Consider the following 15,379-nt stretch of genomic DNA (forward strand, 5'->3'; position numbering starts at 1 on the left):
ATTAAATATCCTTATACTCGAGGTGACTATAATCTTTGTTAACTTGACCTCAAATTGGTAATATAATCTTTGTTAACTTGACCTCAAATTGGTAATGTTGGCATCCACGTAGACTACATGTAGCTCCCACGTCATTTATGTGCATACATATATCTTTCATTACATTGATCCAAAAAGAAAGAAAAATATAGATATACTAATTTGAAAGAACAATGTGACAATGCGTATCATTATTTTGACTCGATAAACGTTTATGTTAAGGTTCATGTCAAAAGAAGCATAGAACACATTTAACAAAAGGACTACATTGATTGAATGTTTGAAAGTTCAAGGAATAAATTAAAATTTTAGGAGTCACATCGAATATTGAAGAAAAGCCAATGGCACGCTGTCATCTACACAGTTAGAAAATCAAAATCTATCAGAATCGAGTAAGTGTCAAGTTTCTATAAGGTGGATTAGCCTCAAAGTTTCATTTAAGATAAGACAACATTGCAAGATCAAAGGCGTCTTTGGGTAGAAACCAATGTAAATCAACCCAATTGGATAGAAAAAAGAAAAGAGAAGAGAGAAAGGGGGGCGCTCACTTTGAAATGTTTCCCCACTTTTGCCTTTCCTCTTTTTCAGTATATTTTCTTGGGTTTCTTTTCTTTCTTTCTTTCTTTAAATTTTTTTGCTTTTTCTGGATTTTTTTTTTTTTTGAGGGGGTAGTGATCTTGAGAGGCTTTCGATTTTCAAAGATTCCTGGCAAGAGAAAAAGCAAAAGCAAAGTCACGCCATCGACTTGTGTCTCGCCGGGTGCTCCTCCTCTCTCTCAGTCACACTTCGCTTTCCTCCTTTTGTTTCGGGATAAGTACACTAATGGTGCCATAAGTTGTGTACGGCGCTCATTTTGATGCCAAAAGTTTCCGCCGGATCACTTAAGTGCCAAATCGGAGGAAAAACGATCACTTTGGTGCCACCGACGACATATTCCGGCCAAAATGATTACGTGGCTTTTAAATTTTAAAAAATCGTGGAGCCTTTTAAACGGCGTCGTTTTCCGTCTTTTTTAAGAAAACGACGTCATTTTGCCGTCCTACGTGGATAACCTCACAAAAATGACGTCGTTTTGTTAATTTTATTTGGAGATTGAAATTAGGGTTTTGTCCGCCATTGCTCGTCCACTGTCGCTCGGCCGCCGTCCCTCGGCCACCGTCACTTGGCCGCCATCCCTCGGCCACTGTCGCTCAGCCGCCATCCCTCAACCTCCATTGTAGTTGCTTGCCACAGCAAGACAAAAGAAAGAAAGAAAAGAAAAACAAACAGAAAATCCTGAGAAAGAGGGAGGTGTCGACGATGAGGGCGGAGGAGGGGATGGCGGGGCCACGGCCGTCACCTTCGTAGCAGCTGGCTTCGCCGACAACCTCCGTGGAGTTCCAGATCTTTGCGGCTACCATTGGCCGGATCGCTCGTGCTTCTGGGGATTCTTCGAGCTCGCGTTTCCTCTGCACCCAACGATATTTCTTGGGAAAAGGTGGTGGTGAGGCTGAGATTCAGGGATTTGAAAGGTTGATAAGGTGATTGAAAATGGGGAAAAACTACTGGGGGAGGGCGGAAGCGAATGCGTTGTTTCTTTTCTGGAAAATTACTGGTGTTGCTGGTTCTCTGCTGCTGGTGTTGTTGGTGTTGCTGGATCTGTTCGGGGAAGAAGACGAATCTGCTCGGGGAAGAAGACGACACAAAACGGTGTCGTTTGGGGATTTAGGGTTTTGAATTTGGGGGAAAGACACAAAACGGCGTCGTTTTGGTGTTAGGATGCTAAAACGACGTCATTTGAAGGCCTAAGTGATCTAATGAAAACTCCGGCGAGCCACATCAGCATAAGAAATTAATAAAAAAAGGCCACGTCAGATTTCCGGCCAATCAGATCGGCATTGGCACCAAAGTGAACGTTTTTCAAATTTTTTGGCACTTAAATGATCCGACGGAAACTTTTGGTACCAAAGTGAGCGTCGTACACAACTTATGGCACCATTAGTGTATTTATCCCTTTTGTTTCTCTCTCTCTGTCTCTCTCTCTCTCTCTCTCATCCTTTTGCCTTGTTCCTGTTCGGGGCGTTCTTTTTGTCTTCAGACACCCTTTTCTTCCCACATCACAAAGCCAGCAAGCAAAAAAAAAAAAAAAAAAAAAAAAAAAACTCAAAAAAGAAAAAGAAAAGAAAAGAGAGAAAGATGGAAAAATTAGGGAAAATAAAGATCGTTTTTCCCACTTGGACTTGTTTTGCGTCGACAAATCGAGTATGGGGACATGGCCAAGTGTTGTTTCCATAGTGGGTGAACGTTTAGCTTCGGTGACCAAAATTGGAAAATTATGCCGATGGATTTATCAGTAATATATATTATTTGTTGAATTAGGGGGGGCTATTTTCAGGTTTATTCGTTGTTTGCTGTGATTATAAAAGGAATTGGATAATTGCTCAAAAAAATTATTCTGAACTTTGGCACGGTTGCACGATAACTTTTGGACTTTGAAAAGTTGCAAATTCTCCCCGAAGTTTGGCGATGTTGTGTGGTAGCCTGCACACTTATGAAACTTTGATTTATGTTCTTTTCCCCCCTTTGGATAAGTTTTAAGGGTTACACATACTTTTATCAATCATACTAAGGTTAAGATAATTGCTTGTATTTGTTTGGCAAGATTATTGATATGGCAAGAGACGTTTTTTTTTTTTTTTTCGTTTTCAAGCTCTCTCGACGGGAGTCTAAATTCGTTTCTTTGGCACCTATAACTTGACTACATGTAGATTAAATAGTTTGGAATCTTGTCCTCATACCCCCCAAAGTAATTACAAAATGTTGTTAGCTTGATATTGTGTATTAAGTATTACATTAATTTACAAGCTCTCTCTAAATTTATGTAGGATTTGAGGCATCACAATTCAATATCTCTAGCATCTCCTTACTTTCAAGGAGTAAACTCAAAGGTCTTACTGATATATAAATGCTCTCATAAGTAATTTAAATTTGACAATAAAGTCAACAATAATACTGAGCCTGTCCTGAAATTGTGGCTATGGGCTACTTACCCTAACTATTTCAAAATTACTATTTTTAAGCGGACATTCCATAGAACACTCTCTTTTCATGAATTCTGTTTTGTGGTGTTTCAATATCAATCCATAATGAAAATCCTTTCATTGTAATTCAGTGCTCACATAGCGAGTGCATTATCGCGTGTAAGACTAAATCATGGATTTATGATTTGATTTATCTTTTCTTGTTTAAGGATTTTCATCATTTTTAGAATATTATCTTAAAGATTGATCCTTTTATTAGTTATCTAATTAGGCTTTGGATAACATTCTTAGAAACTTTCTTTACTTTTTTGAATAGTTTTCTTGGAGTAATTACATTCTCCCCCTCAATTTGGACATTGGTCGCCAATTGCCCTTTTGACTTTTCGATTTTCACAATGTCATCATTAAAAGTATTGAAATCAGTTGTGATGTCTCCTCCAACGTTACTCCGATTATTCTTCAATTGAAGCTCTGATCATGTGCTTATCGCATGACTAATTTGGTCTCTTAAGGAGGTCAATTTGTGAAGTAACAAATAGCGATTCGCATTCACGCGTGGCAAATTGGCCCCTAACTTTTCAAAAAATTTCGATGGTTTTTTTAGAGTATTGAAATGAGTTTCAAAGTCTTCTAGACGCTGATCTTGACCAATTTCATAATCTAATTCCATAGATCGGCTTACACTACCCAAGCCAGGGTCATCCAGCCATTGCTTGCTACAACTCTCTCTCCAAATAGTTTTTGTCAATTTTTTATTATCTATAGAAATTGCAAGTTTTCAAGATTTTAACAGATATCTTGAAAAAATTAGAAAGTCAGGGTAACTTACAACAAGTTCCAAAATTCAAAGAGCAAAATGCAATTTGCGTTTATTGGTGGCATATTCTCCCTTAGAAAATTGTCCAAAAAATCGCAAACTTATCGTATTATAGTCAATCCAATCATAAATCTTTCTAATTGGACCAATTTAATTATAAATTTTTTGACGATTTACCAATTTAATTTTTCCGACCATTTTTTGTCAAAAAATTGATGAGGTGATCTATATAGTCATTCCATGTAGTATAAACAGTGTTGTTGTTGACAATTTTTATAGCTTTTTAAATCACATTTTTGTATAATTTTTTTCCTTTACTTTTCTATTTGCTGTTATTCTTCTCTGAATGGCCGGCAGGGGTCGCCAAGGCCTTAGCAATAGTCGACAACCCTCGCTAGACCTGTGTGAGATGAGGCTTGGCAAGGGCTTTAGGCCTCGAGGACCCTCATCGGTTACTAAAAATAAAGAAAAGAAAACAAATTTAAAAAATTCAATTTTTTTAATTAATTACAAAAAATGTTACCATCAATGTTGACCGTGACACGTAAAACAACCAACGTCCACGCTAATTTGAAGTTTTTAAAATAATTACAAAAAATCGATACCATCAACGTTGACCGTGACACGTAAAACAACCAACATCCACGTCAATTTGAATGGAATGACCAAATTGATAATTAGGAAATTGACCAAATAAAAAATTCAAAATTAAATAGATCTAGAATTGCTTGAATAACAATTTTATCTGTCTTTGGTATGGAAAGTTAAATTAGTCACGTGACAAGGAACATCACCCAACCCGTAATTGAAACCCGACCCGATGGCCCGACCGGGTACGGGTCGCCCCAACAACTAACTTTTATCGGTTCGAACATGACCAATAGAAAAGAATGCACATGTGAACCACCGCCTACGGCGTACATAGTAACATGCGACCTACGTGCTTCATGCATCCATGCACACGTCATCATTCTCTCTCTCTCTCTCTCTCTCTCTCTCTCTCTCTCTCTCTCTCTCTCTCTCTCTCTCTCTCTCTCCACCAGATTAGACGCCTACGATGTCCCACACGAGCGGCGTCACCGGCACATGTTGCAATTCGACGACGCTAAGCACAACTCCTGTAGAGCCGGTTCTTGATTTTTTTAATATGTATGATTGTTATTTTAAAAATAAAAATTTGTGGCGATTACGCCGGATCAAATGCTAAAAATTGAAAAGGAAAAGGGTTAAAAACAAACCATGGGGCTGTGTAGATTGATATTGTGAAAGGAGGAGGATTATGATGAAAACTAAGGTTGGTGGCCAGACTTTCCAAGGCTCTCGAATTATGTCACGAATCCTATTCCTTAGTCTGTTGAGATAACCTGAGACGATAGATAGCCACCCACAAGGCTTGTGTCCCCAACTTTCTCCTGTTCTGGTCATTATCTTAGTGACTTCGATACCAATGGTCGCAACATAACCAATTGACAACTCATGGGTAATTAATCCACACAAAATGAAAATTCAAATAAAAACTCTTATAATCCTTCAATAATTCAAAGGGTAAGTGGCTTTACAAGAAAACAAAATGCATATCTATATCTAAAGCACTGTGATGAGAATCTAAGTTAAAATTGGAAAAAAGATAAACTAATGAAATAGTCTATTAGACACTACTAAATCTTAAATACCTAAAAGGATAATGCTAAAAGATTGAATCAAATCTTCTAATATTCGACTTATTTGCTTAAATCAACAAAGATAAGGAAATGAACTAATCCAAATCTTCTAAAATTTCGTCCTGTGTCATCAAAGGCTTGGATATTATCGAATCGTGGGTGCTTTTGATTCGTCTTTTGATAAAAGTATACGAGGAAATGCAAAGGATTTTATATTAAAGGGGATTATCAAAATGCAAGTAATATATGGTAAACTATAATTTAAGAGCAAATTGTGAAGCAACTTTGGTTTAAATTGTATTTGGAAAAAGTACACATTGCAAATGACTTTTATTAATTTTTTTTAACCTCAAAACCGATGAAGAGCTTAGCTGCAGGGTAAACCAAATTTGGCACCAAAAGCTCTCACTTGAGGTCACACAACCTTAGTCAAGAGCCGCCCGAGGTTGTGTAACCTCATGCGAGGTTGCTGGCACCAAATCCAACTTGTCAACAACGACATCACGAGAGGTGAGGACATTTCAGGAATTATGAAAGTTTATAGGCAATTAGAATTGCAATGCATCTCCCCAAATTTCTTCGAAAAAAAATTCAAATAGTACTTGCATTTACCTATAGCCCTTTGGGAAAGTGATTCCCAAACACACTCATGTCACTAATAGGGCATTCCATGGATTTCTGGGTTATAAGATTTCTGCTCTATGCCGAGAATTATTGAAAAGAATATCGACTTTTATGATAGAATCATGAGAAACTCTTTTTCCATGCCATCTTTGTACACATATATGTCAAGCATGTAACTGCTTTCCCATATTATAAACCAAATAAAGGGGAAAATAAGACATCTGATATAAGTTGAAATAAGCACACAGAATCAAAAGTTTACCTTAAATTGATCAGAACTTTGAAAATAATTATTTCACATATTGATATTGTAATTACAAATGTATATAATTAGAATTTACATAATAATTATGAAATGACACCATCTTTTCCACACGGATCAAGCTCCCTAAAAAAGTGCATCCATGTGGTGAATAAAACGATGTAAAAACACCAATATTTGTAAAGACATCGGTAGACTTAGTCTCCCAATCTAATAATCATTAGAAAAAGTAAATTTTATCACTTCCAAGTTAAAAAAAAAAAAATCATGAATCTATAAGACAATGAAATCAAAGCATACTGTACATTTTCTTACTATAGATTTTGACACTGCGTGAAATTTATATTGTGTAGGCCGAGCATTTGAAAAGAAGCATTCATACTAGACTCATGTAGATATCGTCAGGTTCTTTCGATCGAAGCGAGAATTGGGGGAGGCATTGAGATTCCTTACATTACATTACACTTCCATCTTGTTTCCCTATTGGTCTATAAAGATTCTTGTACATTTAGTAGTTCTCCATGCATTTAGGTCGAACGCAAGAATTGGAGATGAGATTGTGACGTGCGGGACTGGGTTTGCGTGGGACAAGGAGCGAGAGTCGCCGCTGGATCACGAGATGGGAACCCCGGCATTACTCTTTGGGCGGTGGCTTTTGTGTCCCTCTGCCCCCCACCAAACCCTTAAAAAAAGTGCAAAAAAAGAAAAAAGAAAAGAAAAAAGGAAGAAAAAAGAAAGAGAAACGAATTTAATGAGCAACACGAACCAATTCACATGACGAAAATGAGACTGAGGATTTGTACGTGTCCACGTGGTGTCTTAAGTAGAACGAAGACGAGATTTAGAAAAAGAAAGGTAAACTTTTCCCTAATGTTAATATGAAGAAAAAGCAAAATTTCTAAATGATATAATAGATAGCTACTAAAAATTATACCAGACACATTCTATATGTGTGTCAAAAGAAATTGTTTAACAATAGAATTCGGATGATGTAACTTCTTGAGCAATCTTTAACGTTTGACTTTCTTTTACCACACCCCATTATTTTTCACCTAGCCCTGCATTGTTATTACTAATTCTATTTGACAACAAGTAACAATAGATGAATTGTATACTTTACACAAAGCTCATACTTGGAATTTGGTTGGTTTACTTCTTGAAACAACTGATTTCAATTATGCGTATATATGATCAAAACAAATGCGAATTACATTGTGGGATGCCAAAAAGTTCAATCTGTAGCAAAAGTTTTTACTCAGAAATATAAAAGCGACTATGATGAGATTCTTGCCCTTATGATGCACCTCACTTCTATGAAGCGTCCTCCTGCTATTGTTGCTATTATGTGATGGTTTCTATTCCAAGTATATATAAAATAGTGTTCTTCGATGGAGATATAGCTAAAGAGATTTGTGTGGAGCGTTCTCTTGGGTACATTGATCCTCTTAATAAAATGCATTGATTACATTGAGCACTACCTTATACACTCATATAAACTGGAATACCGTAGGTGGAATCCCACATCCAGTCAATATGAACATGCTCTCTTTCTTTGGTTAAAAAAAAAAAATACACACAAGAATTATTCACATAAGATATTCAACTGAAATCAGAATATAATAATAATAATAATAATAATAATAATAATAATAATAATAATAATAATAATAATAATAATAATTCCAAATTGAACAAACCATGTTTATTTTTTTTGGGTTCACCATGCAAACGTACCGGATTGAACGACAAATCAACAAATTCGATTAACTTAAATTAATAGAGTAATAGAATTGAACATTTCCATATAATTTCAGGACTAAATTGAACATATACAAAAAATTAAGAAATCATATTAAATAAATTAAAATTTTAGGGGCGACGCTACACTTGGACAACTATTTGTATCAATTTTTTCATAAATAAATTGTTACGATAGAAAAGAATGGTAGACTAGTCTCGTCTTTTTTGTTGGGGTTTTGTTTGTTTAGTGGATTAGACAAATTCCACATCCAAATAGGGCAAGTCCTGTTGGATGTATGCCCTAAAGCTACTATGTAATGGTTACATATTAGAGATTTCAGTTGTACTTTCATTATTATTATTTAATTAATGGCAATGACGTATTCATTCATTTGTCCAATTATTTTATATTGATGAATGATTCCATAAGATTAGTTGCAACTAGACCTATTCTTGAGATGTCAAGAATATATGTGACGCGTTCATAGTTAGACTGAATCTTTAAATTGTTCCCGATTGATGGATTTTTGAGTGGATATTAATAATCCTGTTAAGACCGGTGTGTTATTAACTTCGCCATTAAGTATTGGATACTTAAGGGAATGATGAGTCACATGTCATTGGGTATTATGATGCCTGAGTTAGAACACAAGTGTTTGTATTAGACAAATTCACTAAACGTGACGCATATGGAATGATTAGCGACATGGAAGCTTTTAGCATGGTCAATGTCTAATTGTTCATGCTTTGGTCTTGTGTAAATAATCCTTAGACCTGATGCACAGTGTTAACTTGTGTATTGAACAACTATGGTTCACGGGTGCACATAATGCCGAGTCGTTGATCCGTCTTTATAACTGATGGTCATAGTTTGTTCATATATGAAGTTACACGTGTGCGTAATATGGAATCTGTCTCCTTGTTATAAGGTATGATAATGATGTCCTATGCGATCTAATTGTGACACTGCATTGAAATCCTCAGCCGGGGTTATAACCGAGAATAAATTGTTTATGTCTCGAATAAAATGCATGTCAATTAGATTTGTGCATATGATCGAATTAATGACTTGACTAATATTCCATGGTCTTTGTTTGATCGAGACATAGTAAGACAGATGGATTGAATTAAACTGTAACCAAAGCTGACATGTTCATTATGTTCTTAAAGTATTCACACTATCTGGGTAGTCATGACATATTGCTAGATGTCAATCATGGCTTGTAAGATCCAAAGATTAATCGGGACAATTAATTCTTTTGGGAGTACTAATGTGTTAGTACAAGTCTTACTACCAGCTTAGTGATGAACCTAGGGATGTCACACACCATAAACAATTAGGATAACGTGGAACAAGAGAGAAATATAATTGCAAATATGTTTGCAATTACTACAATCGAATTGAGTCGATTTGAAATTAAATTAAATGAGATTTAATTTAATTTGTATTATAGTCACGAGCCTACTTACATATGATGCACACGCATTCTCAAAGTGGATACATGTTAATGTATTCCAATTGTACATATAAAATTATGTTCTTTTTATTTAAAAAAAAAAAGGGAATTGATTAATTAATTAATTATTCATTTACTTAATTAATTAATTAATTAATTAACTAACTAATTAAAAAATTAAAGCTTCAATTCGTGCACATGCACAAAGCGTAATGGTCAGCGGTTGCTGACCATTATGCACGATCGTCTGCTATGGACGATCAGCAACGGTTGCTGATCGTCCATCGATTAGCAACCGTTGCTGGTCGGTTTTATTATAAAAACAATTGAGGGACGAGAGTTAAAGTGCTGCTGAAAAATAAAAAGGAGACTTCGAGTGTTTTGTCTTCTTGTTCCGGATCGGCTTTTCACCATGAACAAAAATTTGAAGTTCTGCTAGTTGCTGAATATTGAGTAAAAGTGTGTGCGTGTTCTTGTGTCTTTGAGACGCAAGAAAGAAGAGCATTATCTAGTTCGGGCCGTGACTATTATACATCAAGAATACAACGGATTGTTTCCACGTGATTGCTAGCACGATCGAAGTGGTGAATATCCGAAAGTTCTCTCTTCCGTTCGACGTTCGTTGTTGGTGTGTCTGAACTAGAGGTCCGACGCTTGTGGGACTCGAACTGTAAAACATCCGAACCGACTTGTTTCAAGCGTGCTTCAAGAGGTAATTCGTTTAACACCCTATTATATTCAGATTTTTTATTAAAATGCACGAACAATGCCTTAGTAGAATCATGTGTAAAATATATATTTGTTTCCCCTGCGTTCATTTCGGTAATTTTTTTTATACGTGATTCATGAAACCCCAACAAGTCCTTGGTCGTTGATTCGTGCTACTGGGGACGAAAAGATTTGAGGACAAAAGATAGTTTGGTGCGACGTGGTTCGACCTTCGTCTGTCTTCATCACTCTTTCTTTTTTTAATTCTCTTTTTGCCCTATCTCTTTTCCATTTCATTCTATAAAAGAAGCATACATCCAAAGAAATTCACATCGACCCTCTTTGATCCCTATTGCGTTCCTGTTTTCTTCTGCATCTAACTCCATTAAAACCCTGTCAACCTTAAAAATGTCTCTAGAGTGTCGCCGGTTTTACCGCAATATCACTTTTGTAGCCTACTCTTGTTGCTATATTCTGGCAATCTAATGTGAAATAAACAATGCCTAAATTTAAATAGATGTCATGAAGGGAAAATCTCATATTTCAGTTGTTCAAGTTTGATGATATTTTCATATTAATATACCCCATGTCATTTTCATCCTTAACCTTAACCTTATCTTAGATGTTTATTATTTGCTTCCAAAGAAGGACAATTACAAACCAATGATTCGATGTTTCGGGATCACCTATATATCTCTCCAATACAACTCTATCAGGCATTTCACTTAAAGAAGCATTTTGGAGATGAAACATGTGTAATTTTAGCAATTTGTTTCTATGCTCACAAACTGCTCGCGATCCGAGCATCCAATTATTTTAGACCCATGATCATATCATCCAGTGAAGAAATCTGCTTAAAGGTAAAAGTGTCATAAATTTGATGTTTTTCGTGTTGCTCAATGGTTTTAATACATAATTGAATTGCTAAGCAAGAAATATGACATAGTTAATTTAACTCGGCGCCATTGACTAACCGCGTATGACTCGGGTTAAAGTAGACATTTCTCACAGCGATCAAAGAATGTCTATACTTCATATGAAATATGTGCACTCCCAAAAAATTTATGAGGGGCTGCTTTTATGTAGATTGTTCCATCAAAGGGATTTACATCAGATTGGAATGCTTTTTGGCTGTCCAGCACACATCAAAAGGATTCAACCGGAATCAGGACAGATTGATGGTCTGGACATATTCCAACAGGTACCAACAATTCCTCCATAGAATTTAAATCAGGATTGAGCGTGAACATGCATGCGAGGGGCCCCGCAATTGCTGGTCACATCAATTGGAAAAGAAAGTCCACAACAACAACAATAAATCATGGCCTATCCGATTAAGTGGGGTCAATTTACCTGAATCTACTAATGTCATTGCGCCTATAATGTATTGTTATACGGGAGCGATAATTGAATAATTTTGGTACAAGAATGTTACGTCGATGCTAGACGAAGATTTTAAGTGGGATATATGCCGACGTGATGATGAGTAGTCCATCGAGGTTAAAGATTTCGATCGGGTAGCATTTACATATCATATTCCAAAGGTCCCGCCACATATAAATTGCAACTTAAAAAAGCTCGGTTCATGACCATAAAAGATTAAAAGATCCATTAATGAATGGAAAGTTCCCAGATCGAGGGTTATAATTTAGAATTTTGCATTGCTAGTTCTTTGTCTTTAGACCAGAATTTAAAGATAAAGAATAATTCCTAGGCCTAATAAACATGCTTGGGATTCCCATCACACCAAACAAAGCTAGGGCAAATGCATCAAAAACCCAAGCAGGCGGCGTTGGAGGTTGTGGCTTTTATTGTATTTGTTTATTTGAATAACCTAGAAGTATGGAAAAGGGGAAAGAGATCACGCAAATCACTTGTGCAGATGAGGGTTTGCAAAGGGAGAAAGATTAAGGGGGCGGGGGGGAGGCGGGCTTGTATTCTTTTTTGGGTTTATCGTGTGTTCTTTTCTGAGGAACTGAAGATTCGGAAGTCAGTGTGCTAAGTTTTGTTGTCTCTCTCCGAGATGAGCTTTATGCAGAGAGAATGAGCTTTTTTCTGCTTTACATTCTTTTGTCATGTTCTCAATCAACAATCCCAGTCTCTCAGCATTTAATAAACCCATAAATTAAAAGAAATAAAGAATCTCTTCCTCTCTCTCTCTCTCTCTCTCTCTCTCTCTCTCTAGATTGCAGTATATTGAATGAAAATTTGAGTTTCCATGAGATTTTTAGAAGGGAAAAAAACTAGTATACGTATCGTTCTTTTGTCACGTGGATGAATATCCTCGTGATGCGGTCAAACTATGTAACTAATCTTGTATTTAATTTACTAGAAACGAGTGGAGGTTCAACTGGTTTCTTAAGTGCTTGTTCTATGAGCTAAATGGGAGAATATCTGTCTTGCCCCCATCATTTGCTGGATTCTAATTACAGCTATCCTCCAATTATTGCTATTAGTTGGAAATGTCGCTGTCGTAATTAGCAATTTAGCGCGAATATGATCGTCTCTCAGCTCATTCCAGTGATAATCTCTCGACTTATTTCGGGTTTCGATAATATTAATGCACCCCCTGGAGCTTTTTCTTACTAAACACGTGAATTATGTTTGACCACCTCACGAAAGTATGTCAAATCATTTTATGCATTATTTTACCTTTAAATGAAATATCGGTATCGAGTGAAAAACCAGAAGAAAAAAATGTGATCATAATCAAATTCCAGGCATCCAAAGTCCTCAGATCTTCAGACCCACAAAAGAAATGAAACTTGAAAAAAGAGAGAAAGAAAAAAGGAATGAAGTGGCCAAGGGAGAGCATCTTCTGGGGCCACTCAAAGATCATACTTTTATCATTAGATTACGAGGAAGGAACGTGGAGATTAACATTTTGCTTGAGGGAACATAAGAACAAAGCAGCTCTCAGTGCCCATCAAATAATGCGAGGATAGAACATGCGCAACCCTCGATAGATTCCACAAATTTCGCCGTAGCCATTATATCCGACAATAATGTTGTCCTTATGACCCTCCCGTTTTCATAATTATCTCTCCATAACTCTCCAAAACCCTAGTAACACATGAAGACCTCCCAACCCTAAGCTCTCTCTCTCTCTCTCTCTAGTCTAATGAAGCTGGTGTAATCTACCAAATTGTCTTTTCCTTCATTATTTGGGTTGGAATAGAATAAAATAGAATAGAGAGAGAGAGAGAGAGAGAGAGAGAGAGAGAGAGCCTTGTGAAAATGCTTGTCTGGACTTTAAATAAAAGCAGAAAAGCAAAGCCATCATTAGGTAAGGAGAAATGAATGCAAAAGCACAATATAATTGAGTCCTCTGTTACCCCACCACCACACGATATGCATAAATCAGTGGCTTCCTTTCATAAATATTTACCAAGAAATCAAGAATAGTATGGCTCTGTAATAAGTTCGGTTCAGCCTTACAAAGATTATTCCAATTTCAGACTCTACATCGGTCATGCGTCGACAGTCCATCTAAAAAGCTTGAAAGCTTCGTTTAGTAGATGGGAATTAGTCTCCCTGACATATGACTTGTGAACAAGCTTTGCATATGCTTGAAAAATGGAGCCTACTTTTTAATGGGGAAGCAAATAAACAGCCCGAAAGTCCAGCTTAAGACAGGCTTATATCTTGAAGCACGTTGTGCATATATACGATTTAGAAGTTTTAATTAGCAGATGTAATGCTAGTTTAAAAATTTGTACCGGAAAAAATACCTATCTACTTATTACTTACTTGCAAGGGTTTGATGGAGGTACAATAATGCCTTAGTCCCTATATTTGCCTCTCTGGAGAGGCATAAACCGTCCGAAAACAATGAAACTCACGGGGCAATTAGGCTCACATGTGGCAGGACTATTATGGGTTGTTTCCCTCCCATGGGTTTCATAGCCTGATGATTATAGAGTGAAGGAATCCCGAGAAAGGGGAATTTCTAGGGTTTGGGCATATGTTGCTAAAGCAAGACAAAGAGCACACGCCCCAGAAGCATATACTGCTAAAATTCTCAGGCATACCTTCTTAGGGATTTACGAAATGTTAGGGCAAAGATCTCCGAGCGTGCTCGTTACTAAGTGCTTAGCTTAGGGTTGGGTTTGATTTAATACTATTCTTATTAGCTCGTAGGCGACATGCCTTTGAAATTTTCAAGGTAAAAAGGGAGAGGTGGAGGCTAGTGTTGTTTTTATAATTGGAATTCATTGCATGAAAATCATCATCATTCAGAAATGGTTTTCTTTTTTTGGCTAAAGTTGAGGGGATGGGAAAAGGAAAAGATGGTCTTTTGCTTTTTTTTCTTGCTTTATGTTTTTTTCCCTTCTCTTTTTGTTGCTAAAGTGGAGAGACAGATAAATTATGACAGGATGGGTGACATGAACCGGAAGGAGTGTTCAGACAAGGAAAAGAAGTCCAGATTCTCACCCACTTTTTCTTGGGATAATTCTCCTAGAAATGGAGCCCATCTTGCTGTTGATTTCAGTGCAATAGGATCATTGTTTGTCACTCCAAAGGTTCATATTAGGGGTAGTTGTGGAGTGGAGAGGGTCAGAAGTAATGGGCCACGACATGGGCCTGGGCAACATTTTGGAAATTTCAGCATGGAAATTCAACCGTATATCGCCTTAACGAGTTATTAAAATATTTAAAACTTAAATGCACGTAATAAAATAACAGTTGATGCATTAAAAACTGCACGATTTTCTTGATTGAATAACTTAATAAGAGCTTTAGAGGAGACTTGTTGACAATATCCTTTCAGTATACGAACTGATCTGGGTGTGCAAGGATTTTTTGTTTTCTTTTTTTTATTAATTTGGACAGAAACATACATCAACATCACACGTCCTGAACCTCGTACCCTCTCCCTTACCGTGCATAAACATCACGCACGTGTAATTGGAATATGCAGTTCTAAAAGGAGTAGCGTGTCATATACTTGACTGGAGGCTTGACAGTGTCCTGTATTTGGAATATAATATGGCGATGCAAAAACAGCATCATTATAGCTAATGAAACAATGGCACAAGGCGCATGGCAAG

Source organism: Eucalyptus grandis, chromosome 1 (assembly GCF_016545825.1).
Source record: "Eucalyptus grandis isolate ANBG69807.140 chromosome 1, ASM1654582v1, whole genome shotgun sequence".
Lineage (NCBI taxonomy): Eukaryota > Viridiplantae > Streptophyta > Magnoliopsida > Myrtales > Myrtaceae > Eucalyptus > Eucalyptus grandis.